The sequence below is a fragment of the Malania oleifera genome, chromosome 3 (assembly GCF_029873635.1).
Source record: "Malania oleifera isolate guangnan ecotype guangnan chromosome 3, ASM2987363v1, whole genome shotgun sequence".
NCBI lineage: Eukaryota > Viridiplantae > Streptophyta > Magnoliopsida > Santalales > Ximeniaceae > Malania > Malania oleifera.
The window spans coordinates 62,157,073-62,184,632 of NC_080419.1; the positions used below are offsets into that span (position 1 = coordinate 62,157,073).

General features: G+C 33.3%; 1 protein-coding gene across 6 annotated transcripts in view; it reads right to left on the reverse strand.

The window, feature by feature from the left end:
• Positions 1–4,378: 4,378 nt before the first annotated feature.
• Positions 4,379–27,560, reverse strand: part of LOC131152206 (pentatricopeptide repeat-containing protein At1g06710, mitochondrial) — a 28,533-nt gene continuing 5,351 nt past the window's right edge. For 2 of the 6 annotated variants that reach the window (XM_058103935.1, XM_058103933.1), the window contains exons 4-10: positions 12,961–13,028; positions 12,700–12,887; positions 9,843–9,963; positions 6,184–6,220; positions 5,758–5,836; positions 4,993–5,058; positions 4,379–4,881 (exon numbers count right to left, since the gene is read on the reverse strand). The gene's annotated coding sequence lies outside the window, so the exon portion shown is untranslated. Of the gene's footprint in view, positions 4,882–4,992; positions 5,059–5,757; positions 5,837–6,183; positions 6,221–9,842; positions 9,964–12,699; positions 13,029–24,708; positions 24,760–27,560 lie in introns of those variants that run through there. The other 4 variants (XM_058103932.1, XM_058103934.1, XM_058103936.1 and 1 more) reach the window with 2 other exon arrangements.

Sequence of the window (27,560 nt, forward strand, 5' to 3'; positions counted from 1 at the left end):
AATCAGAAGCAATAAGCTTAGAATAAATCAGACAAACATGGAAGAAAATTACTTCAGATTAGCATAGGCAAGCAAGCATAGTTTGAAACCAGATTACATCATTTTCCTAGAAATAAGAAAATTAGTTCATGCTGAAAATAAAATCCCACATAAACGAATTCACCGTATTCTCTTTTCTCATGGGAATGGAAGAAAAATCAACACACAGAGTGTCCGTGCACAACCTTGCTGTCTCCCAACTGCTCTCCTCTCCCCGCCTAGTCTTCCAAAATGAATCCTTTTCTGCTCCTTCCAGAATGCCACTGTGCTGCGCTCTCTCCTAGACTCCCCCCAAATAAAAATAAGACCTCGCCCTCCTTTAAAACCCTACTAAACCCGCATGCTCCTTCCCTTGTATGGCCGGGTCACATCAAGACCCTGCCTCCCTTTTTTTTGTTTTCAATTTTGCTCCAGCGCCTACACACAGGCCCATCTACCCGAGGCCCCTCTTTGCATGGTTTTTTTTTCTTTTTCTTCTCACGTGGTCACATCAGATGGCCCATTTGCTTTTCATTTTGAGGCCCTTAGCCTCCAATACCAAGCCCAGCTCACGTGAATCTCACCGTCAGCCCACGTACATGGCCTATCTTCATGCTCTCACACGGCTAATTTTTCTTCTACTCTATTCTTCTGCACATGGTTCAAGATGCACGACCGAGCTCTTTTCACGTACGCACACACGACTCACATACACAACCTTACTTCATGTTTAAATTTCAGATTTAATTTCCAAGAAAAAAAATCTTCTTTCTTTTCATCAAATCTGCTCTGCGATAAAATTAAATGACTGTAGTAAGACCTAAAATCGGCAAAAATAAATAAAATTTGGCCAAAATTTAAAGTTAAGCAGTGATAATTTATTCTAATATATATCAGTCATCAACTTCCTTAACCACCAAAACCATATCCAAGATTTATCTATCTTTAATAAAGGCGGACCGAATCATGAACACCTCTCTCCTTAAGCCTTTCTTAACCTATTAGATAAGATTTTAGACAGAATCTTGTAGGGGCTAGTGAGCAAACTCAGTAATCCCTCACCCATAAGAATATTTCCTTCTTTGGGATAAGAGTTATGAAGTTAGAGTTCACACTATTACCCATCATCCTAATTTCTATGGAGCACCTAAAAAATTCTTATAATTTCTTTTGCACCTCCTCCTAATTTTCTTGAAAAAAAAATGCATCGAGGCTTAGGGATCTTTCTCTACTCAAGTCAAACCCCATTGTTTTTAACTTCTTCAACGTCAAAAGGCCTCATTAGCCACTAAGATGAGGTAGTATCAATGGGAACCCTCCAACCTCAATCTACTAACATTCCTTAGCAAATAGGTGATTATAAAATTTTGTAGTCTCCTCTCCAATCCGCAGATGGCCTCTCTCATCCTTGCCCCAGAATCTAATTCTAGATCCTTCATAAAATTATCTGTTCTCCATTAGCCATTTTATGAAAGAACCACGCATTGCAATCCTTTCACTAGTCCACTTCACCCTTGATTTTTGCGCCAACTCATATCATCCATTAGTACAGCACCTCCAAATTGTTACAAAGCCTAGCCCTTCTCACCTTACCCTCCTCATCTAACAAATAACACCTGTAGAAACTATCCAACCAATAATTTCCTCAAAGATGTAAATTTTAGCCCCCTTGACGTTCTCAAAAATATCCTTATTCCATTGCTTAGACTTCATTTTCATGTGCTGAAGGCCTACACTAGACACTTCCCCACCAATGCCTCCCACACTCCCTGAACAAAAGGTGCATTGACCACATCTTTTGAATATAAAAGGTGCAGGACTCGCCCCCCGGGCATTGGATCAGTGAAAAGGGCATGCTGGGGATTGCCGCTTGATGGTGAGGTCCTGGTTCGATTCCTATTGCTTGATCAAATTCCGCTTTATTCCTGTGGAGCTGTGGGGGCGGCTTCTGTAGGCGTGGGAATAGTCTATGTACTCCGAAGAAGCCACCATAATTGGATGAGCCGGGAGAGCCAACATTCCCGATGTAATCTAAAAAAAAAGGTGTAGGACTCCACTGCATCACATTGGGATCACAAAGCATAGGACAATGATGGGAGATAGGCCTCGCAAAGGTCTCTTGCCTAATAAATGGATAAGTGTCTTCCTACGCATTAATATATAAATCAAACAATTAATATTATTCTCATAAAAGAATTAAATTTCGTACACAAATTTAAATTTCATCATGCCTATATAAGAAAAGGTCAAATTTTACATTTCATATGTTAAAATATCAGATATATGCAACACACCATTTTATTAAATTAAATAATGTGAAAACCTCTATAAAAAATAAAAATATATTCAGTATTATTTGATTAAAGAATTTTTTTTTTCAAAATATAACACTGTAGACATTTCAAAATACCTTATACATATCTAATATACAACAACCTATTATGCATGTTTATGAGCTTCCAAACTTTAAATGAAGGAGAATTTTCAGCTAAACTACATAACTTTTCTTTTCTAAAAATTAATTTAAATCTTGAACATATAAGAAAAAGTTAAATTGTACTTTCCATATTTTGAAAATATCACATATATGCAAACACCATCTTATAAAGTTAAATAAGTACAAAATCTCTATAAAAAATAACAATATATTCAATATTAATTTATTATCAAAATATTCTTTCAAAACATAACAATTTTGACATTTCAAAATACCTTATACATATATAGTATACAACAATCTATTATGTGTATTTATGAGCTTCCAAACATTACATTCACATGCCTATTCTAGTAGTTTAAAATATTCATACATGCTATATATAACTCAACTCTAAATTTATTAAACCTTTTTTGCACCAAGGAAAATTTTCTTATATGATACATTCATCTATACTATATAACTTTTCTTTTCTTTAATTCTAAGAACATAGGTCATTAGGTAGTATTTGGAAGCACGAATTTCGAAGCTTGAATTTAGATTTGTGTAGATTTTAGAAAATAATAACTTAAAACAATTTTACATCATGTCTTTTCCCAACCTCACACAAATTTAAGGTCTCAATTCCATGCCCCCAAACAAAAGGTTAAAAAATGTATTACATATACAACAACAACATCAAAATCAAGCCTTAATCCCACTGAATGAGGTCAGTTATATGAATCATTTTCCACCAATTTATGAGATTATGGATCATTTCTTTAGATAGATTCAAGGATATTAAATCCTTACTCACTATATCCTCGCAAATTATTTTAAGTCTACCCCTACCCCTTCTACTGCCCCCCACAGTAACTAAGTCACTCTTCCTCGTAGGTGCACTATGTGGCCTACGTTACAAGTGTCCATACCATCCAAGTAGTCCCTCCTTTATCTTATCTTCTATAAGAGTTACACCTAACTTACCACGAATATATTCATTTCTTAATTTATCTTTTAATGTTATACCACTCATTCATCTAAGCATTCTTATCTCGGTAACTTTTACTTTTTGGATATTATGCTTCTTCGTCGCCCGACATTTCGATCCATTCATCTATACTATATAACTTTTTTCTTTTCTAAAAATTTTAATTATGAGAACATGGATCATTAGGTAGTGTTTGGAAGCATGAATTTCAAAACTTGAATTTAGATTTGTGTAGATTTTAAAAAATAATAACTTAAAACAATTTTACATCGTGTCTTGTCCCAACCTCACACAAATTTAAGGTCTCAATTTCACGCCCCCAAACAAAAGGTTTTAAAATTTATTACATACATGAAATGAAAAAATATATATAACTATAAAGAAAAGTAATATTAATTTGTTTAAAAGCATGTGGAGTGACACTAGTAACTATATTGTATTGTAAACAAAATTTTTCTATAAGGGCATCTATAACACAAGACAATCTTTTTATACTTCAACAACATGCACATGATGCTTCATGGAAATGTTTACAATTTTGAAAATGTGATTTAAATATTTGACACTGCTTCAACCCTTTTCACTAGACACTTTGTAGATGCTCCTCAAACTTTTCTTTTTCAATATGTTTCAAACATATATGTGTTACTAGTATTGTGCACCTGCTATACACAAGATTACTTGATTTTTTTGTGATTTTTTAAAACACACAGATATACATAATTTATCTTGTCATTTTTATTTTTTTTTTCTTTCGGTCTCATATCATATAAAATAGAATAATAAAGAACCTATATATATAGAATATACATAAATTATCTTGTCATTTCTTTTTTATTTTTCTTTTGGTCTCACATCATATAAAATAGAATAATAAAATAATATTTTTTTGGTAATGTTCAGGAAAGGGGCATATTTTTTTGGTTTAAAAGGAAACATATATAAAATAACACTTAGTTAAAGATGCATTTTCACATTAGCTTTGATGTAACAAGACAAAGGGTCCTATGTAAGAAGAGAGCATTTACATTTTTTTGTCAAGGATAAACATAATATGATATGATATTGACAAATAATCCAACAGCCTCCTATAAACCTTCTTACATTCACATTAACTGCAAAGCAATCAATCCTAACTGGCTTCTCACTCCCCAAAAAGAAAAGTTAGAAGAAACAAGGAGGGAAAAAAATGCACTCATCCAACAAGACCACGTGCCAATATATTCAAAAAGACAAGGTCATGGATTAATTCCTTTATCTAGAGTGCAGCACTTGCGCCCCACATCAGATTTCTTTCCTGTATATAACCAACATTGATGGCTTGTTCTTGCTCTCTACCCTAAGTGAAGAAGACCAGAACAAAAGGGCAATAAACTAACTACCAGGAACAATATCATCATTATCTGACCCTTGTCACCAGCCTTCTTCATGACCATGGATACCTTTTTCTGCTTGGCTGTAAAGGAAAAAGAAATCCTCTAATTAACTAACAACAAAGATTCCAGTACTACATTTATTTCTGCTAGCCACAAAAGTATGTTGTAAACTACTAAAATATTTTCCTCACCCGGACAAAATCAAGATGATTACTTATAGTGTCCATCTCCACATTAAAATTGTCAATTATCTTCTCCTGTATCCATCCAAAAAGCTATGTTTTAGTGTCGTAATAAATAATAATATCCTTAGCCGAAGTTTTTACTTAAAAAACTAAATAGTTGCACATCTTGCTGCAATAGAGAAATGTCATGCATTACAGCCCTTAGGGAAAGTCACAATCATGCTTTTAATTTATCTGGCGCTTATTGCCAATGAGTTTCTCATACACACAAGGAGATAAAGCCTAGAAATTCTTACCCGTGCAAGGAGTTCTCCACATATTGTAAGTCCCACATACCAAGTCCTCTCCAATTTTAAAATAATTGTAAAGTAATAAATAACAAACCATTACAATTTTTCAAATTAATAACAATTAAAGCAGAAGACGGAGAAGAAGAAATGAAAAGAATACTGGTAGGATAACATAGTTTTGTTTGCAAAATAAATATGAATCAGAATTCAGGATTAGGGAAATCATTATAAATATTACACAAGCATGTGCAGACTCCATCTCAACTGCCACTAAAAACTTGCAGTCAATGGTCACGGTGCCCACCCAATAAAATTCTGCATTACTTGGGAGACCTCATTCCAAAATCATGAAGCAAATGGGTAACTATTATCTAACAAGAAAATATTTTATATGTAACAACAACAAAAAGTTACTAATCCAACATCTTCAATGTCAATACAACTCCATAATTATAATTCACAAAAGATTAAAAGATGATACCTGAGTACAAGCATTGGCAATCCATCTCCTCTTTTTTCAAGCTTAACATCAACAATGCCATACCAAGCAGGATCTCTAGCTGCCACAACAATTGCCTTGTCCAACTCATCCACATTTCAATATATATAATAAAATAAAAAAGTGCAATTTTTCAGCACAAAGCAATTGCCTTGTCCAACTCATCCACGTTTCTATATATACATTAAAGTTATATAATATATATAAAAAAAAAGGTGCAATTTTTCAGCACCAGGAAACATGAGTTGCTGCTATCAGCTATGTTAGAGAAGGCAAGAAATTATTAAATCAATACAAGTGCATTATCCATCCAATCCAACCACAATGATTGGTGCAGGCTTCAATAATAGATCTGATGCAGCTATACTATATTTAAAATAAGATTAGAGACGTGCATTTTTTAAGTACCTTTTCCCTTCAGTGCTTATTACTCATCTTCGTCTTCCTGTAGAGAAACATAATGACAAGCATAATTACTTCGAAAGGAAAATAAAAGAAGGGTGGAGGGGGTTAGAGGAGTTAAAACAGGCAGGCAGAGTTGTATTTGTAAAGGGGGCATAAGAACATTTATTCATTAACATCAGTTCTCAGAAGGTAAATATAAAGTTTAAAACAAAGAAGTGGCTATGGACTTCATGTTACAAAAAAAGATTAAAAAACATTTGATGTTGCAGTCTAATACAAAAAATGAATACAAGCATGAAAATTGGAGACAGGATAACAAGATCATGCATAACAATGAGATTGAGGACATTTGGAATGTTTCTTAAACAATTCCGTCCAGCCAACCACATTCTGATATTTCCTACATCTAAAATCTGCGTGCAAGAAACAAAGAACAAAGAATAACAACTAAATCTATTCACTATAAATTACATACAATACGCTAGCAGCTAGCAAGCCAAATCACATACCCATACTCTAGCAACTCTAAAATTGAATAAATAACACGTAAGCTTTGCATGCCAAAATTGTATTCTCCATGCTGGCTCCCCACAAAAGCAAGAACAGTTTTTAAACAAAAAACAAAAAACAAAAAAAATAAAAAATAAACAAAACAAAACAAACAAACAAACAAACAACTCCCAAAAAAGTTAATGAAAGTGTATGGCCATAAACAGTCTAGCAAGCTTGATAGTTGCAACCATGATGTTCAAGTTGGAAATACAAAAAATATATATATAGGTTTTATTCATGAAAAAAATGTACAGTCTTTTCATGTGCATCAATACTCATAAGAACAAAACTTTTTGATGTTGCCATCCTCTCTCTCTCTCTCTCCCTCCCTCTCTTTTCCCTTTTTTTTAAGATTCCACCCTCTGAGAAAAATTCCACCAGTAAATGCCTGAATTATCCTCCTAAACCACTACCGAATTAGAAGCCTAGAATAAAAAATGCCTTGAACTTAATCAAAGGCCTAAAATATCCTCCAAAAAAGCTAAAGACAAATCCAACACTCATGACAAACAAATAAGCTTATTCCAATTGAAACCAAGCCACATAGGAATGAAGAAATAAATGTGTATGATCCTCAATAATAGCTAGCATAACCTATAACAAACATATCAAGGGAAAGGGCCATGTCAAAATTAGTAAATAATCACAACTTCATTTCACCAAGATTTGAGTAACTTCCCTTGAACTAAAGAGGAATTGAAAACAATAAAAATAAAAATGATTCATTTCATCTTCTAAAGGTAAACCAATATCAATGTGCATTAAAAGAAGAGTATACGGAATATATGACAAAGGTGGAGTGGTGGTTATAGGCCTGAGTCAGACATCCAATTGCTTTGATATGAATAATCCGGAGGATGCCTTAAATATATATATATATAGGTAGTTCACCCAATTCTTATATTTTTAAATAGGGGTGGCTAGTGGATAAAAATATGTTAATTCACCTGGTATTTTTTTAATAAAATAGCATAGCAGGTGAAGATTAATAGCAATAACAAATGCATGCAAGAAATTTAAGTAACAAGAAGAAAATTAGGAGCTTTTTCAGCAATTGAAGATTGTCAGAGCAAATAAACCAAATCTGATTATCAGCATAAGAAGCTGTTAGCCAAAACAAATTCATTGGTACAGGGGTAGAAACAAATTGGTGGACAATCATGATAAGATAACAGCAAAAAATGACCAAGAATATGCTTGAAACAAAATCAGACACAAAATCATCATCCAAAATTCACCCATGGATCACATTTGTGAGACTCACAGCTGAAAGCCTGTGAATCAGACTGTCCACGAGATCTGAAAACTTCATAGTTTATACCATGCTTAGGCATTGAAGAGCAAAAATTGGTATAATGCAGCAGTAGGTTTAAAAAACTAAAGGGAGTCCGAGAAGGTGGCTCACAGCTAGGCCATCAAAACCACAAGTGATGTAAATCAAGAGAACGATGTCATAATCTGGAGGTCTGAAAACATAAGTATGTTATGGATGGCAAAAGGGAATGTGGGAAAGTTAGATTAAATTACAAAAACTGTGGCAACCAATTGATGCAGTTGAATCAATACTTACATTTTTTTTTAATAGCTATCATTGTCACAAAAATAGCATAGCTACCTATTTAGTTATATAAACAGTGTTTATACTATCGGGCTGCATGTGGAAGATTACCATTAATTCTTGATGTCAAAGATACATCATAATTAGTAGATGATAATAGCCAAATTTAAAGAGGAGCATTAAGAATTGCATTATTCTTTTGAACGTATAACTTCAGAAATAAAATATCACCAACATAGACTTGAAAAAAGTGACCACCACATTACCATGCACAAAAGCGAATATATAATTTAACTGTACAACTCAAGGATTAAATGTCATTTCATCATGGTTAAAATTACATGTTTAAAAATAATTAATGCTCATTTAAATATCACAAGTTTCCCAAGGCAAAGATCAAGTTAACTTGAGAAAGTGGAAGATGGATATGGGTCTGCAGCAAACAAAAAAGAATAGAGAATCTCTATTAACATCCAATTTAAATGCTCTTAACATTAAGAACTACATACAATACACTAGCAGCTAGCAAGCCAAACCACATCCCCATACTCTAGCAACTCTAAAACTGAATGATCTAAATAATAGATAACCTTGGCATTCCCAAATTGTATTTTCCATGCTAGCTCCCCACAAAAGCAAGAACAAAGTACTATAAGAAGAAAAAAAAAAAAAACCAACAGCAACAACAACTCCAAAAAACGTTAATGAAGGTGTATGGCCATAAACAATATACCAAGCTTGATAGTTGCAACCCTGATGTTCAAGTTGGAAATATGGGATATATATATATGAAAAAAATGTGGAGTAACCCCTTTTTCCTGGCTCCAGTTATCCTAAGAACAAAATTTTTTGATGTTGCCATCCTCACTCTCTCTCCTTTTTCTTTGTTTTAAAGATCCACCCTCCGGGAAAAAATCCACCAGTAAATGCCTAAAGTATCCCCCTAAACCACAACCAAATAGAAGCCTAGAATAAAAAGAATGCCCCGAACTTAATCTAAGGCCCCAAAATATCCTTCTAAACATTAAGGAATCATCATTCTTTTTTTTTGGCTTTCTACCCCTGAAATGAGGGTGGAAAAAACTTGTTCAACAAACCACATATAACTAAACACCCCAACAAAGGAGAAAATATCCAGAAACAACAATGAATTAAAGTTGAGATTATATCAACAAAAAAAGAAATGCAGAATAGGGTAAGGAACCTAAAAAGAAATCTGCTTAGAAAAAAAGTTAAAAATTGCTATGGCATTATCCCCACGGAGATTATGAAGTAATTGAGATTATATATGGCACATAACAAACAAAAAAGGGAAAAAATGGCAACAGTAGTCGGAAAGAAATGGAGGCACTTCATCTATAAACGGGATAATTAAGCCAAGAACAACAGATTGCTAAGACACTTAAAAGTTTTAAGATGTACATTTAATCCAATTTTAGCAAATTCGCATTCTGCTATGTATCCACAGATTTTTTTTTATTTTTTTTTTTAACATTCAGCTGACCAAGGAGGTTAAGTGCAGTGTGAACAGACATACAGATTGGGCAATTACCTCCCAAGGGCTGCAATTGTTTGTAAACTCTTGTACTTTGTCAATGAAGCCCAGATGCAGTAAATCCACAGCAGGAGGAGACAATGAACAATTAAAAATTGCTTACAGTAGCCTCCATAATCTGTATAAAATAATAATTCTGTTAGATCTTAGTAAATGAAGCGCATTTAATCATTTTCTAGTTGCCAAAAGCATAATGTTCAGAAAATGAAATTTTTTTCTTATTGATAGCTTGATATGTCCAAACAAATTGCATTCATTATTTTTTTTACATTCTGCTGTATAAAGAGCTTTGTAATGTAGTGGTAACAACCAGTATCCCTCTAGGGGTCCACCCCCTAACCTTTTGCCTCCCTAGGGACATGGACTATCCTCGGATAACACCAGAAGTTTTAAGAAGCCACTTTCTTGAGTTCAAATTGTTGACCATACACAACCCCTAATTTACGCAGAAAGAATCTGCAAATTACTTCTTCACACACCGCAACTTCCAAGTGCACCATTTGTGCTCTTCTTCTCTTTTCCTTCATTCCCCATTTTAATTATCCCCAAGTGCAGTGTGGAAAAGGGACACAAAGTGCTCACTGCTTAACAGCTCTGCCTTTGCAATTGTCAAAAAACCAACATGTCTGAGCTAGTAGACCCTAACTTGGGTTCACCCACAATGTTCCAATGCCACAAAAGCTTGCAGAAGAAATCCATGATTAACATAACACTACTGTACTAAAAATTGCAGGAAAAGAGCACCTATTTCCTGCTAGAGGGTTCATTTTGTCTTGTCATCTTTGATTGGATACTAATGTCATAGTTCCTACATGCTGGGTTAGCAAATCCTTAGTGGGTTCATTTTGTCTTGTCATCTTTGATTGGATACTAATGTCATAGTTCCTACATGCTGGGTTAGCAAATCCTTAGTGGGTTCACCCACAATCTATTTCCTGGTAGAGGGTTCATTTTGTCTTATCATCTTTGATTTGATATAAATGCTACAGTTCCAACATGATCGGCTGCTTGATCAATAATTGCCATCTTATCTATCATCATAAATTATAAGCTACTAGATATTCATGGCTAGGCACCATTCATGCTGCGTCCTAATCACAAATGAGAACAAAAATGGTTGATGGGCGTGGAGGCCTATGGAGCTCTACTATGTGATGAAGAACAAGGCAATGCACAATGTCAATGCTATGGGGCAAAAGAAATGCATATTGATGGAGAGAGAGAGGCTTGGGTAGTGTTTGTGTGGTGGGAAGTTGGTTATGATTGAGATATTTGGAAGAGAACCAAAAGAAAATGTCAAGTTCATCTTTAGGAAAGTCAACCACTTTGCCTAATTTATTGGTTTAGATCACATGGGAGAAAGAGACAATTTCATTTAGCCCAGTTATGGTGTACATTTAGGAATAGCATTTTTGAAAAAAGGGTGAACCAGGCAAGTGTGTTCCCTGCAATCTTGTTTTTTTAAAGCAAAAGAAATATTACATTTATTAATATCATCTCAAATAGTACTAAGATAGAACTAATATTATATCTGATTCTCAAAATGAAATTGAAGCAAGAAAAATCATTGTGCATGACAATGCTGAAGATAAACAACTCTAGCTAGAATGATCAGTGACACATGACAATGCTGAATCTATTTTGAGCAATCATTCTTTTTTTTTAATAGCAAAAGAAGAGATCTCATTAATAGGAGAAGAATTTACGAAGAGTTGAAAAGACATGTCCTGTCAAAATTCTGAAACAAATCAGAAGGGGAAAAAAAAAAACTAAAAACAACAAAGAAAAAAATAGGGAAAATCAATTCAAAGACTATTTCAAGTCATCATTGTGCATGCCAAAACTTTAAAATTGAACAGCTACAACCATTAAAAAGCTTAGTACTTCTCCCCTTCCCAAGAAAGCACAAAAGAAAAATCCACCAAAGAATCGAACAAAAAAAAATTGCAAACTACCCATGTACTTTAATGAAAAATTTATTGAAGTGCTGCAGCACCATGAACTGCTGCAAACACAATGAAATTTCTCAGAATAATACAGTGCAGCCCACCTGCTAACAGCGCTCTACCACACAAAGATTCATGTATACATGAATGGAAGCATGCATCATCACACATTGAAAGTATTCTGAAATATTTTTTTAGGCTTCAAAACAACGTGGCAGTAAAAAATTGAACTTGCATAAATAAATTTCATAGCAATAAAAAAGATAAAATGAAAATGTAATTTAAGGTAGGAGGACAGTGATGATCACTAGAGTAGTACTCATCTGTTTTTGAAGTTTTATTTATTTTATTTTATTTTTTTGCTGGAGAGCTGTGTGGCTCCCACTGTTAACTATTTCTTGTTCCAATTAAAACAATGACACAAGGGTTAAATTGGTGTTAAAAGGACCAGAAGGAGAAAATCAACAAAAAAGGGATAAAATTTAACTAAGATAATAAACTAATGCAAAATAAGATAAGAGTTATAACCTGAGTGGGCTAACAAAGAAGAATTGAATATTGAATTCACTAAAATCCATAAATGTAATAACATTGGGAATAGTAATATAAGTTTATCAAGAAACATATATAAAGGCTGAGAACATGAATTTCAACTTTAGGCCTTGAATTTGGAATTTTGTAGAGTGAAAAAGAAAATTAAATCCATGGAATTCTAAATTTTAAATCTTTAGATTTATGTTCCAAAAACACAAGAGCAGGAAAGACAATGAAATGGAGACAATGTCCTAACTAAATCATAACACAAGAATCTTCATCTATATTATTATAATTAAAAAAATAGTTAAATTCATTAATGAATGAGGAAAATGTTGAAAAAAATAAATAAATAAATTAAGTAGTCACTTTACCTAAGATATTCGCTTGTCAGCTAACTGGCCAACAATGTACATCAAACCCTAACACTCCCCTCATTTGACCTGCATGTCATATGGTGCCAAGATAGTGTTGCTCCCATTGGGAATTGAACGTCGGACCTCCCAGCAATAGTGGCTCTAATACCATGCTAATTCACAGCTTGATCAAAGCAATATGGTTCCTGGCTAGCAATGTATATCTAGCATTTTTATATATTTAGAACTTCTCAAAAAATTCATGGACATCATACTAACCTTTGTATGACATGCCATCAACATTGTCCGTAGGAATCAAGGGTACAGCATGTGCATGTGGCTTTTTGCTAAGAACAAAAAAATGTAAGAAGCATTTTGTGAGCTCCCAAGACAAATGTATAGTTCATTAGGGAATCAAATTTCATGAACTTAATCTCTAGAAAACAAGCTAATAAATAATAGTGAGCTTTCATTATAACATTAATAAGTAAACAATAAGCAACAAAAAATGTTCATTAGCATAATATGTAGAGTTTTTTCCCGTTTTATTATTAAAATGAAATAAAATATTAAATAATACTCTATTTAAGAAAAAATTTCCCAAACTGATGCTCACGTAATCTCGCAGCACCAAGCTGTGAGATTTAAAGCTCCAATGAGCGAGAAGGTGACGCGTGGCACGGGGTTGAGCAAATCTCGCAGGACCAAAGCAAATCTCGTAGGACCAACTTGCGAGATTTGCCATGCGTCAGCTCACGGAACTTATGCGCAGCAAATCTCGCAGGACCAAGTTGCGAGATTTGCTGCGCATAAGTTCCGCGAGCTGACGCATGGCAAATCTCACAAGTTGGTCCTGCGATATTTGCTTCACCCATTCTTCTGCCCCTTCCTCCTTCAATTTTCTTCGCGTTGCAGAGCAGCCAGCACCAGTGCAGCAGTGAGCAGAGGCCGGACGCTGTAGGTTACCGTTGGCGAACGTTGCTGGGTTACCGTTGCTGCTCATGAACGTTGCTGGTAGGAATTGCTTGAGGAAGATTATAAAAGGGGGAGATGGGTTAAGGCCTTTGAAACCCTAAGCTCATGTTTTTTTGAATTGAAAATACATATTCTTTGATTGATTGGTTGATTTGTTAGTGTGCATTATTTAGTCCGAATTACCTTCAATTCATTGATTGAAGGTTTTTATTTCAAACTCTCAAATTTGAGGTATGTATTTTAATTTTGTTCAGTTTTCCATTTAATTTTTCAGTTTGAGGTATGTATTTTAATTTTGTTCAGTTTTCCATATTGATAATTTTAGATCCAATGCATATAGTTCAACAATCATGAGATGATATATTGATAATTTTAGATCGAATAATTAATAGATGATTTTTTCTTAATTTTAAAATTGAATTATATTGCATCAATAAATAATATGTTAAAATATATGATTAGTTTCTAATATGTTTTACACTAAAATTAAAAATATTTTTAATTAAAATTTTAATTGATAATTACGTTCTTATTATTTTAACTAACATTAAAATGTTTTTATTAAATGATAATAATAAATATATTATTTTGTAATAAAAAATAATCTTATTCTTGATGTATATATATAACATGTGATTGTCATATTTTATATGTATGAATTAGATACTGTGATTGTCATATCTTGTGTATATGTATATACATACTGTAGGAACTCCATTTCCAATGGATTTTTGTTTCTTGAATAGCTTGTTTGATCTTATGTTTCATATTTTTAGTGTCTATGAATTCCATCTTATGTTCGATCCTATGGTAGATTAAAGTGATAAAGTGCTAATTGAATTATATTTTTCGAAATGAGTTTATATAAATGGCTTAAAACTTCTCAAATTGTAGTTTAATTATTTTAAATTATATTGTATTTATAGGTAATAAATATGTAAACATGTAAAAATAAATAGCAAATTCAATCACATTCTTCTTAATTATATTCTATACATGTGTTTGAAAGAATGGCTAGTTTCATGACAAATTATAAGTAGAATGTGAATCATGCCTGATTGAATTGCGTATCCTCATGTTAATGTCATGATTTTATTAGAAGAAGTTCCATAAAATTGTTAAGATTTCATTTCTCATCTATTTAAGTTACGTATCAAGATTGTTGGTACTTAGGTGATAAAGTGAAGGGGTGAAAATTATTTATTTAGTTTAGAGCTTTCATTTAAAAATTAAAAATCAAGCAACTTATTTTTAATATAACTTATTTAATTCTTAATCGAACAAAAAATTAATAATAAATTTGAGTGACATATTGATCTAAATGCCTCCTGCGTGGCTGATGCAGTGATGTGAATTGCATGTTGGTAGATATTATAGGTTCTTGCATGCTCACACTAGATTATTACATTGTTTGCAAATGTTTAAGGGACATGGTAAAAATGGGAAAATGTTCAAATTATAAACGGCATGCTGCCGAAATTTTTGTAGGACTTTTCCCAAAAAAGTATTGCATGCATGCAACAATTGTTTCGAAGTGACGAGTGAAACATTTAGGGAAGATTGCATGCTCATGAACGTAGTGAAATTAATTCTTGATTACTATTGACTTAACATATCACTTATACATATAGTTGTTGTTTTCCGTAGGTCTTTTTTCTCCCCCGAGCATCGATCGAAATGGTAGGAAGTTTAAGCAGTACTCCGGTGACGGTATTATTGTACATAGGGGGGGACATTATCACTGAACCAACTGGTGTTAGTTATAGTATTCTGCCAGTTCAACCTATTTGAATTGGCCATAGGTGTAAATTAACTACATTGTACATGTTTAAGTGCAGTTCCTATGGAGGCCCTACACGGCTGAGATTCTAGCCGACCTGCGTCCTGACTATGCAGTCGAGAGTGATCTATGGGTAACCCGAGTGCCACTCATATGCTTTCATATTATCGAGCGGTATCTCCCCGACCGAGTCATGCGACAGTTCGGGTATTAACAGGGCATTCCCGACCGATTTCTAACATCGAGGGTAGATATAGTTGGGGATGACCTCCGCGGCATGGATGAGTCGAGGAGTCGCAGACTGGTCGACTATGCATGCGATATTCATCACTACGTGGGAGCATCGACGAGACTACATCGTACCAGGAGTGGCGGAGGATGGTCCATTACGTCAAGATGACCCATACTTCACTTGGTATAGGTCCATCACACGCCGCTTCGTCGACAGGACTGCTGCTGTATATTTGAGTCTCGTAAGAAGACTTTAACCCACAATTCCTTTTGTTATATATACGTTACAATTTGCATGGGTTAACCAAAATATTTTCATATCTTGCAGGCTGACATAGTAATTAAGGCAAATCAGATCTCGTCAGATCCTGCTATCCACTGATTGATAAGTGCTGCATTGGACCTTGTCCACGAGGACGGTCGACGAATCCCAGCACGAGGAGGTCGACCTAATGTACCAGCACGAGGAGGTCGACTAGCTCCAGTACGAGGAGGACGACATGCCTCCTCTAGTCGTCCAGTGAGTCCCATCTCCTCGCCACCGGTTGTACAGGCGGAGTACATGTTCGGTCCGTCAGCACCGTATGCGTCTTCCACTGCAGCTGATATTGCGGGACCGTCGAGTAGACCGACTGACGCCCCATTTGACTTTGCTGTCACTCCATCGATGTCATTTTTATTGGACGACCTTTTGGATAGGGAGGAGGTCGATGCACCCGCTATGCCGCCTCGTTCTCGTCCCAAGACATCATATCAGTTCTCACCGCGTGCGCTTCGCATGGATGATGATTATGCAGTACCTCTTGGCGGAGATAATCCACATCCACGACGACAGGACAGGACACCTGATGCAAATGACCAGCAGGGAGAGGGCAGCCACCACGACCCCGGAGACGACCTCGCTACGGCACGAAGTAGTTTAGCATTATTTTCATTGTATTTCATTTGTATGTATATCATTGATTATTTTTATTTCATTTATATAGTATTGATTAATTTTATTTTATTTGTATATCATTGATTATTTTCATTTCACTTGTATAGCATTTCATTATTTTCATTTCATTTGTATTGTCATGTGTCTTGTGCACACTTCGTACTCTTGAAGTTAGTATTTAAGGGTATTTATTTATTTAATCTGTCTGCTTAGTTGTTTGTTTCTTTTTGTATGACTACTTTTTATTTTGGTCCAATAAAATAATTTCTTTCGCACGATATTTGACTTACCAACTACCGTACAAATTAATGGATTTCAAAATTAACTCAAGTAAATATAAAAATCAAACTGAATTGAGATGAATAAAATGACTTTTATTTAACTAAATAGTGAAAGATTAGACCTTTGCTCCAAAGAATTAAATACTGTCAAATGTAAAAAATGACACATAACAGTTTTATGTTGCAACATGCAAAGTGCGGAAGCCTTAGCCCAAAATGACAATGGATAGAAAATTTTTGTTATTTTAAGTTTGAATGGTATCGCAACATCTAAAAGTGTTTGAAATTGTTGGAGGTTATAATAATAACTTTGATTTCATAGAATCGGTACCAACCTATTATTTTCCTAACTGTATTTAGTTCACTTAATTACTACTTGTTGATTGGTTTGTAGACTAATTATAAATTCAGTTTTAATTTATCTTGACAATATAAAACAATTAATAGTGTGAGCTTTTAATGTCACTTTTGTATATATATATATTAGATCGAGTGAATTATGGTTTTTAAGGATTTTACCCACTCAGATAAGTCTAAATAATTTTTTTTTTTTTTTTTATTTAACTAGGGGTCAATTTTTAGGTAAAATTAGATTCGTAAATATCTATCAATATCTTCTAAATTTTTTTTAAAATGTTTGTAAATATCAAGTTCTTTTGATTAATACTCCAATTTTACGATAATAGTTTGTAATTATGAATAAATAATTCTAAAAATTCAAATTTTATAAATTAAATAGGAATATTTTAAAAAATTAACTCCTTGAGATTTAAATAATTTATGTTCCAACGAAAAAGAACATTTTACAAAAAATACTTATCTATAAAAATATTTATCTAAAACTAATTTTATCTATTATAACTATTGTTAGTATATTTATTTGTAAAGAATACTTATTTTTTTGAAATTTTTTTCCAAATAATCACTAATTCAATTATCGAAAAAATTGAGTACATTCAAAAGCCTTCCTTGGAAAATATTTTATAATTTCTTTACAATTATAAATTAAAAGACATTTTGCGTTATTAACGTCGAATTAAAATATTTTGTTCTTTTAATTGGTTATAAAGCATATTTTATTTTACATATATAAATTAAAAGACATTTTGTGTTATTAACGTCAAATTAAAATATTTTGTTCTTTTAATTGGTTATAAAGCATTTTTTATCTTACATATATATATATGGGGTAAATCTCACAGGAAGAACATGCGAAAATTAATTGGATAAAGTAAATCTCGCAGCTTGGTCCTGCGAGATTTACTCTGCCACGCGTCACCTTCCCACTCACTGGAGCATTAAATCTCACAGCTTGGTGCTGCGAGATTACGTGAGCATCAGTTTGGAAAATTTTTTCCCAAATAGAGTATTATTTAATATTTTATTTTATTTTAATAATAAAACAGGAAAAAACTCATAATATGTATCCTTTCCTTATAGTCAATCATTGTGTTCCAGTGATTGTTGTTCATCAACTATGAGATATTAGAAATTAGAAATATATAAATAACACGAGTCTATATATGTATATGAATGAAATTTGAAGGAATAAAGATTGAATGTAATCTTAGTGCAAATCATTTTATTCAAGGTGCTTCAGAATGAGAACCTGAGAGAGAGGGGGGAGTAAAGCTAAAAAAGAAGAGTTGTAGAGAGAGTGGGGTGCTTGAAAGGGGAAGATCACATTAGTCAAGAGTATCAGCAGCTTGGTGTGGCTTCAAAAAAAAAATGCAGGAGAGAGAAGAGGAGAGAAAAAGTATAAACATCAGAAAAAAATACAGAGGAGAATAAACTTGGGTGGCCAATTTTGCCATAATGACTTCTATACCATCTCAACTCACCAATATCAAGGAAAAGCTCCTAAGTTGCAAGTCGAATATCAATAATAACACAGCTCAAGTTTTGCACTTGTATCTTCATTTGTCACCACATAGTCCAAGTTTGAGACATAAATTTGTGCCACTTCCTAATAATCTATTTCCAGTATTCTAGAAGCTCTAAGGCTATCTTCAAACAACCATGGACACAAAATTTTGGTAACATCAAACTGGTTAGTATCACAGATCTCATAGACAATAATGCTTAACAGTAAATTAGATTAAACCAGCCACCCCCACAACAACCAAACGAACAAACAAACAAAAAAGTGCTACCCAAATTTCAATAGCATAGTCAAATTCACAAATCAAGGCAAGTAGCAGGGTCAAGGGACTAATTTATGAAACTCTGTATAACCTAGCTATGCGTTTTCTTTTAGCAAAAATTCCACTTAGCACAGTAGAAAGTTGAGAACAAAGATATAAATATATACACAAACAAAAAATTTTGATCAATCAGAAATACAAATATTTTGATGAAAAGCAACAACACATGCAAGAAAATGATATGCTATGATATTCCTGAATATTTTGATGAAAAGCAACAACACATGCGAGCATATATATATACATGCTATGATATTCCTGAATGGTCTATCTGAAACCATTGCATTTGCAGTTGGTGACCTGAAATCCCTAAAACTGTTTTTTTTTTTCTTCAGACAATAAGTTGCTTTGTAGGATATCAAAAGATAAATTCACAATGGTAAATCAGTGGAAGAAAAATTCAATGTAAAAACTCATATTCCAGCCCCCTTTCAACTGATGAATCTGAATGGGTAAGACCCAGCTGCCTAACACACATCCCCTTTTACCACTTTACCTAATAGCTTAATGATGTAGGACAAGAAGTAAGACCTTGGGAAGATCCTTGTTGGAAAATAGTTAAGAAGAGTTGGGTTGAGGAATTGTGGGGTTAATTTAGTAGTTTGTTATGTGTTTTTAGTATTAATTAGTATAGGATTTTGTGTATTTGAGCTTGTTTGAAATATTTATGTAAAGTATGGGTTTGTTTGTAATTCATGTAATTTTAGGGGCATGTGTGTAATTTTATGTGTCTAGGCTTTTAATAGTGCATGAAATCCATGTTGTAAGTTAGTTATTGATGAATGTGAATTGAAGTGAACGTGAGTTTCCCCCTGGTATCTCCTTTCTCCTCCCTTCCCCTTCCTTCTTCTCTTCTAATTTCTCCATGGCTGCAGAACCTTGATGCTTCCCGTGCATCATTTGGAATCAAAGCCCTACCACGATCTCTTTCTTCTAATTCACCCATCTTTTCTTTTCAATCTTCTTCCCCCCTCTTCTTCTTTTCTTCCTTCGCCCCACTGTTCTGCAGCTTCTATCTCCCTCTGCTGCAATTTCTTCTTCCCTTCTCCTCCTCTGTTCTTTAACTTCTCCCTCCCTTCCTGCTGCTACTTCTTCTCCTCCTCTTCTTCTTCTTTCCTTCTCTCCTTTGTTCTGCAACTTTCACTCCCTCTCTGCTGCCGCTGCTGCTTCTTTCTTCTCTCCTTGTTCCCTGGATTTCTGTTCTGATCTCCTGCTCTGTCCCTAATCCTTTGCTGTCCAGCAGCCTTGCCCTCTTGCTTCTTCTCTATTTCTCTTCTCCTTTTCTTCTTCCTCTTCTCTCTAATTCTCTCCCATAAGTCTCTCAACTCTCTTTCTCATTTCTGAATTCCGTGGCTGTCTCTTGGCAGTTTCTTGCAGTTTCTGTCCAGCAACTCCTCCAACCTCCCATCTTCTTCTTTTCTCTCCTTCAGTGTTTTAATTCTCTCTCTATGTATATATTTCTGAATTTCAGTTAATTAAAAAAAAAAACTGAAAAGTAGTTCTGCAGTTTCTGAACTTTTCACAAATTCCAGTCGTGTCCCAAAATCTCGAACACCACTTTCCAAGGACCATCCTGCAATACCATCCACACCACCAAAAACAGAACCCCATGAAACCCTTCCCCTCAAAATTTCATTGCCGTCCGACCACTAGAGGACCCCACACGCCGGCAAAACATACTCCAGCCGTCAGCCTTCAAGAATCACTAGTGTCTTGTGTTTTTCTCATCACACCACCACCTCCCCCACCCATTGATCTGCAATCGCCTGAAGTTGCATCGCCGGAATCACGCCGCCAGTGACTCGCACTCCCCACGCACTGGCGAAGCATGCAAGAAAGTCTTCCAGAGTCTTCTGCAATTTCCTGTCTCATGAGAAATTGCCTGCAGCCATGATAATTTGATCCGCAGCTTGATATTTTGATCACGGACGCAATATATTGTAAGAAAAAGCGATAATTTTGCACGAAACCCTAGAAATTGTCACTGCCAGCATTAAAAACCAGGTTTTGTTGTTGTAATTTGTGAGTTTTCTTCGTGAATTTGTTTCATTTTCAGCAGGACAATCAATATCAAGGTGAATTAAAGATTGTTTTTGTTTTAACAAATTGGGAATAAGACTTGTGGGAAATTGTTTTAAAGGGTTGTGATATACACCTGCAGCATATGTATATGCATAAATTCAGCAACCTGGTGACAAATTAGAGGAAAAGGAATGTCATTTGCCAAACTTTGGGTGCAATTTCAAGCTTTTCAACACTTTTCTCAAGTGTAAAGACAAGGTTTGCAAAATCATCATTGATGTAAAATGCCCAATGAATGTGGTCTTCATAAATGCAGTCACTTGAATGCAGCTTCATCAAGAACCTCACCCAAAGCCTTATGTGATATCTAATGTGTTTGAAGACGTCCGAAGTCCTTCAAACATTCCAATTGTTGTGTTTGTCATTCCTGATGTGCTTATTGATGCTAACTCTCGATTCAAGTCTATTATGCTGCCAAAGGATCATGGTTTCTTGAATCACTCAAGCACTGGCGGTCAAAGAATCCAAGTTTGCTTCTCCCTTTTGATTCTCCAACATTTCAAAATTCGAGGCCGAATTTTTTCTAACGAGGGAGAGTTGATGTAGGACAATCAGTAAGACCTTGGGAAGATCCTTGCTAGAAAATAATAAAGAAAAGTCAATAGTTTATTATGTGTTTTTAGTATTAATTGGTATAGCATTATGTGTATTTGGGTTGTTTGCAATACTTATGTAAAGTATGGGTTTTGTTTGTAATTCATGTAGTTTTAGCGGTATGTGTAATTTTATGTGTTTAGGCTTTCTTATAAATAGTGTGTGAAAGCCACATTGTAAGTTAGTTATTGATGAACATGACTTGAAGTGAACGCGAGTCGCCCCCCTGGTATCTCCTTTCTCCTCCCTTCACCTTCCTTCTTCTCTTCTAATTTCTCCATGGCTGCAGAACCTTGATGCTGCCCCTGCATCACTTAATCTATTAGATTGACGGCCAACAATGTACATCTAGATTTAACAATAACCAAGTACATCATAAATCCATGAGGAAAAACCATGAACCCTGCTATACATGAACAGTTCACCGATTCACTAATAATTTAATAAATCTAATATTACTTCAATCATTATAATCTTCATCCAAACTTTAAACACACCTAACAAATAAATACCCCTTAACAAATCATTTATTTCTATCCGTATAATTGATAGACCATTGATCACCTAAACGTGTCCACATCACTTTCCGCAAAATAAAAAGTTACATAAATGCTTCCTAAATAATAATAATAAGCTTAGTGTAAAAGAGAAGGCATATAAAATAATAGTGATTAAACTTCACACAGATATACATATTATTTAACTAACTTGGAGAAGATTCTTTGCTCTAAGAAAATAATGCTACCCATCATTTCATATTTTCATGGGTAGTATCCAATTAAGCAAAAATAAAAACCCAACTTTTAGAATATTTGACGACAAGATTTAAACTCAAAAAATAAAATTCCAGTATGAGTACCACAATGGAGATTCTTTTTAACTTAAGGAAATCTAGGCTATCATATTAACCATGATAATATATACCAAAATTTTTTCTAAATGTTAAAATTCAATATGTCTAGTGAAATTTTCTTTACTACGCATTATTAAAGCTTAATAGATGAATGAATTTAGATAGATAATATCACTTTATCATTTAAGTAGACACATTGAATCAAATTTAAAATTTCTTATACTAATTTCATTTGCACAAACAAGTAGTTGCACAAACATATAGTTTGTTTTACAGATCATCAGATCCAAAATGGAACACTTGTATGCTGGAATGTTCCATTCAAATACTAAAAAGAAAACAACTACTGGAACAAACAGTCATAACATTGACCACTACAAGTAATGCCTCATGCAACTCACAACTGAATTGCTTTTAATTCAGTGAGATTGCTTTGTAAGTAGCCATTGCAGCTCACAACCGATTAAGAAAAAAGGGAATCCAACTTGGAATATATATATATATATATATGTATGTATATATAGCATGTTTAATATCAATTATATATGTATATATATATATACATATATACATGTTTAATATCAATTAATTTCTTGGAACTAATTAACTCCAACTACAAGGTACTCTCTGCATTTGTTTTTACCTTTATAATTGAAGATTGGCTCAACAAATTCAATCAAACCAGTCTACATTATAGTTTTCTACTTTCTAACTGCCCTATATATGCATAGACTGGTTTTTTCCGGGTCAATGTTTAACATTCAAAGGTACGCCATTTACACTTTTTTTGCTTTGAATTAAGAAATAAAAAAATATATATGTGGCATTAAACTGAATCAGACATTCTCACAAGCATTTAATCAAACACCCTACATGCACTTATTCATTCCAACAAATCTGGTAAAGATGGTAGATGAATAATGAGAGGCTTCAAAACAGAAGCATTCTGCCTTCCCACAAGCACACATCAAAACAGAACCAATTGAAAAAATGACATTTCTATGTAGCCATAGCCAAAAAGAAGAAATTTGTAGCAAATAATTTTCTGGGCCTCTCCTGCTTTTTCAGTTTTACTACAGAAGGATAAACAATTCTTGGAACAAACAGCAAAAGGCATGCACTTAACCCACATCCTCAACACAAAATTAAAAATGAAAGAACACTAACACAAAACACAAACTATTTTTACAAATAGACAAAAAATGCCAATAGATGAAGTACAAAAGACAGACAATTGGTCTGACTTGGTAATTTGGATTCTTATGCAGAGGAGGTTTTGACAAACTTTTTCATGCAACTGATTGCTGGGTGAGGAAAATTTCTGCAAAGAGCTGTGCGGAAGATTATTTGAATGAAGAGGATTTACAGGGAAATAGAGAGCAGCAGGATCATCCAGACAAGGTTGTTGGCCATAAGTAACACCGCATGATTGAGATTCCGACAGCCAGCAAAGAGACAATCTGACAGACAATGGAAGCTGAAGGAGCAGCCAAAAACATCAACAGATGAAATCATGACCAGAAATGGGCTATTCAGTTCTTGGTTTTGAGACATGGAGGTCATTTTAATTTTATATAAATAAGATTTTGGAATTTTAAATTCTGTCGCTGGACTTCCAAATTTCTCCCTTCATACTTTTAGAAGTAGTTTAATTGTATTACTTTATTCTATTTTTTCATAAAACATGACAATTAGAAAGGAAAAATCCTTCAACTTTGAGTTTATATATATATATATAAAGATCACAGAAACTATTGACATCTTTTTCAGATAACAAAAAACCCATTAACATCTAAATAAAGGAACAACAGAAGGAGGATCCATAAAACAGCTAATTACAATAACACTGCCCTCCAGTCCCCTTGAAGATCAAAAAATGATATTCCCTGAAGATTCCAAAAGAATATCCTCAAAAAGAAGAAAAAAATTAACTCTATCCCATAACTGAGAAGGAGAAGTTGATTGAGCACTGGATATCCTTTCATTCCTCTGAAGGCATAGCATCCAATAGATTGCATGCACTACACCAAAGCCCTCCCTCTTCCACTCTTTCAAAAACCTCGTATCTCAGTGGTAAGAACTTACACATCCACCCACACATCTCCAAAATAGGAGAAAGGAACATTCAGAGCTTTTTCACCCTAACAATGAAGAAAAAGTTGAGCCTTAGTTTCATTGGACTTACGATGCTACATATATGCCCTCTTACCTGTAACAGGTCCTTAGAAGGACAGAGTGATTTGTGTAAATAATTGATATTTTCAATAGAAGAAGTATGTTTATTATTTCTATAAAGGTATAAATTAAAAAGAATAAATATTTATTCGTATAATTAGATTTTTTATGAGGCCATACAAATATTAGAATTTAATATTTCTCAATATTTTTATAATTTCAATTAGTATGTCATTGTCCAATCATACCCTAATTTTTCAGATTTGAAATTAGAGAAACAAAAACTAAAAACTAGAAACAAAACTAAAAATTAGAAACAGTACTCTATTTGGTTAACATCTATAAAACTAATAAAATTAAAATTTTAATTAAAAATTCTCATTTTCATCTTTAAATCAATTAATATTATAAAAATATGGTTAAAATAATAAAATTACAAATAATACACATTAAAAAATTACTATAATAAAAATAAAATTTATTATAATTATTCAACTTAATTGTCCTATTTTCAAAATTTACTTTATAATAGAAATTTTATTAAAAATGACATAGAAAAATAATAAAAGTATTATTACAAAAAATTCTATAATAAAAATAAAATTATTTAACTTAATTGTTCTACTTTCAAATTTTAGTATATAATAAAAATTTTATTGGACATGACAATTGAAAATTGGTAAAAGTATTTTGTAATTGGCTATATTATTAATTTTTGAAATTTAAGTATATTTTCTTTTAATTATATTTAAATTCATATGATTATTTAATTTTTATATTAATTTAAAAGTGTATAAAATGAATAATTTAATCCAAAAAAACTATTTCTGGATATTAAAATTTCTGGCAAGAGATTGTCAAAACAGCTGAAAACCATAAAATCTAGATTCAGTTTTTTGACAAACAGCAGAAAACCGGCAACAGAAACATAAAACTGACAACACAAACAAACACATTTTTATAATCAGTTTCTTCACTGTGGAGAAACAAAAATAGAAAATAGAAAACAATAACAATACCAAACAGGCCCTTAACTTGTTATTTTGTGTCTGTCCTGTGCCGTAACAGTCTACCATGTCCATATCCCTATTCATATTTATAATTGCAACAAAAATATAAATTCTTAAAAAAAACTTTGAGTCTTTGACTATCCATACTTCAATAGATAAACTACATACACCGACAAACAGAAAACCGGCAACAGAAACATAAAAATGACAACACCAACAAACACATTTTTATAATCAGTTTCTTCACTGTGGAGAAACAAAAATAGAAAATAGAAAACAATAACAATACCAAACAGGCCCTTAACTTGTTATTTTGTGTCTGTCCTGTGCCGTAACAGTCTACCATGTCCATATCCCTATTCATATTTATAATTGCAACAAAAATATAAATTCTTAAAAAAAACTTTGAGTCTTTGACTATCCATACTTCAATAGATAAACTACATACACCTTTACTTTTTAACCCAACAAACGGTTTTCTTACTTCTTCCTTCAATAGTTCATATTTTTCAGAGTTTTTCTGCTTACATTTTTACCAAGTTTCACAATTGCTCTTTTTATGGCATCTAATTTTTAAAACCTCTTAATTCCACCACCAAGGCACCAACTTTTCTTATCAAATAAATCTCGTTTTCCTTAGTTCCCAGATCTTAGTTACAGAATCCTTCTACACTATGTGACTTGCTTGCTGCTAAAAGACCAATTTTACTTCCTATGTGGAACCTCAACAAAACTACACTTCCATTATCATAAACCTCAATATAACTTTTGACTTGGGTAAAAACAGGTTTAAGAGTATTATTTTGGATTAAATAGAAACCGAATTACAATATAACCTTGCAAATTCTTAAGCATTGTGCTGTAAAATACTATCCTTTTTGCCTTGCTACGTAACTGTATTCCAAGTATAACCACTTTCACAACTTCTTTACCACATTTGGCCATGATGGTACCCATCTCTAGTTTCTGCATATGCATCTGTTCTTCTTCCTTTTGACATTTAATCCTGAAATACTATTAACTTATGCCTCAAATTGAGCATTTTTATGATCTTAACTAAAAGTAGATATAAATAAAAAATATAAAAGGTTCATCCTTACACATAGTTTTGATAAAGAATGCATTGTGAAATTTCTTTTTCAAAATCAAAAGTTATATTCATGGTAGAAATGTATTCAAGATGTAGCAAAGCAACAAAAAAAAATGACACAGACCTGGGTATTTCTCCACACAAGTAACGTGGATTAATATGACTTCACAACTTTCTTGTTGACTTCCAACATCATCTTTTCTTTGGTGCTCATTGTTATCGTAACACTTCTTTGTTTTATGTTTTTTATTCCTCTTTCACAATTAGTAAAAGAAAAAGGCAACGTAAAAATAAAGGCACCAGATGAAAATAAGAATACACCTCGACAAATTGTTCCAGAAACTTTACTAGATATTTAAGATACTTGCACCCTACTACTAAAAACCAACTGAAATAAGAGACGAATTCTTCTAATCATGCCAGAGTAGAACTTGTAGAGGAGCAACAATAACAATAATGTAGGTAGAAATATCAGAAACCATGAAGCAGCATGTTCAAAAGTAGTGCAATTTGAGGTAATTTAAGAGCTTAGATGTGAAAAATAAAGCAGAAAAATTATCAGTTAACGCAAGCTTAATGTCCTAAAAAGGGAGAACAGGGTCAAGATAATTGTTCAATGAGTATAAACCTCTTAAATTGTAGGGTGACAAAGCAAGATTCATACTGC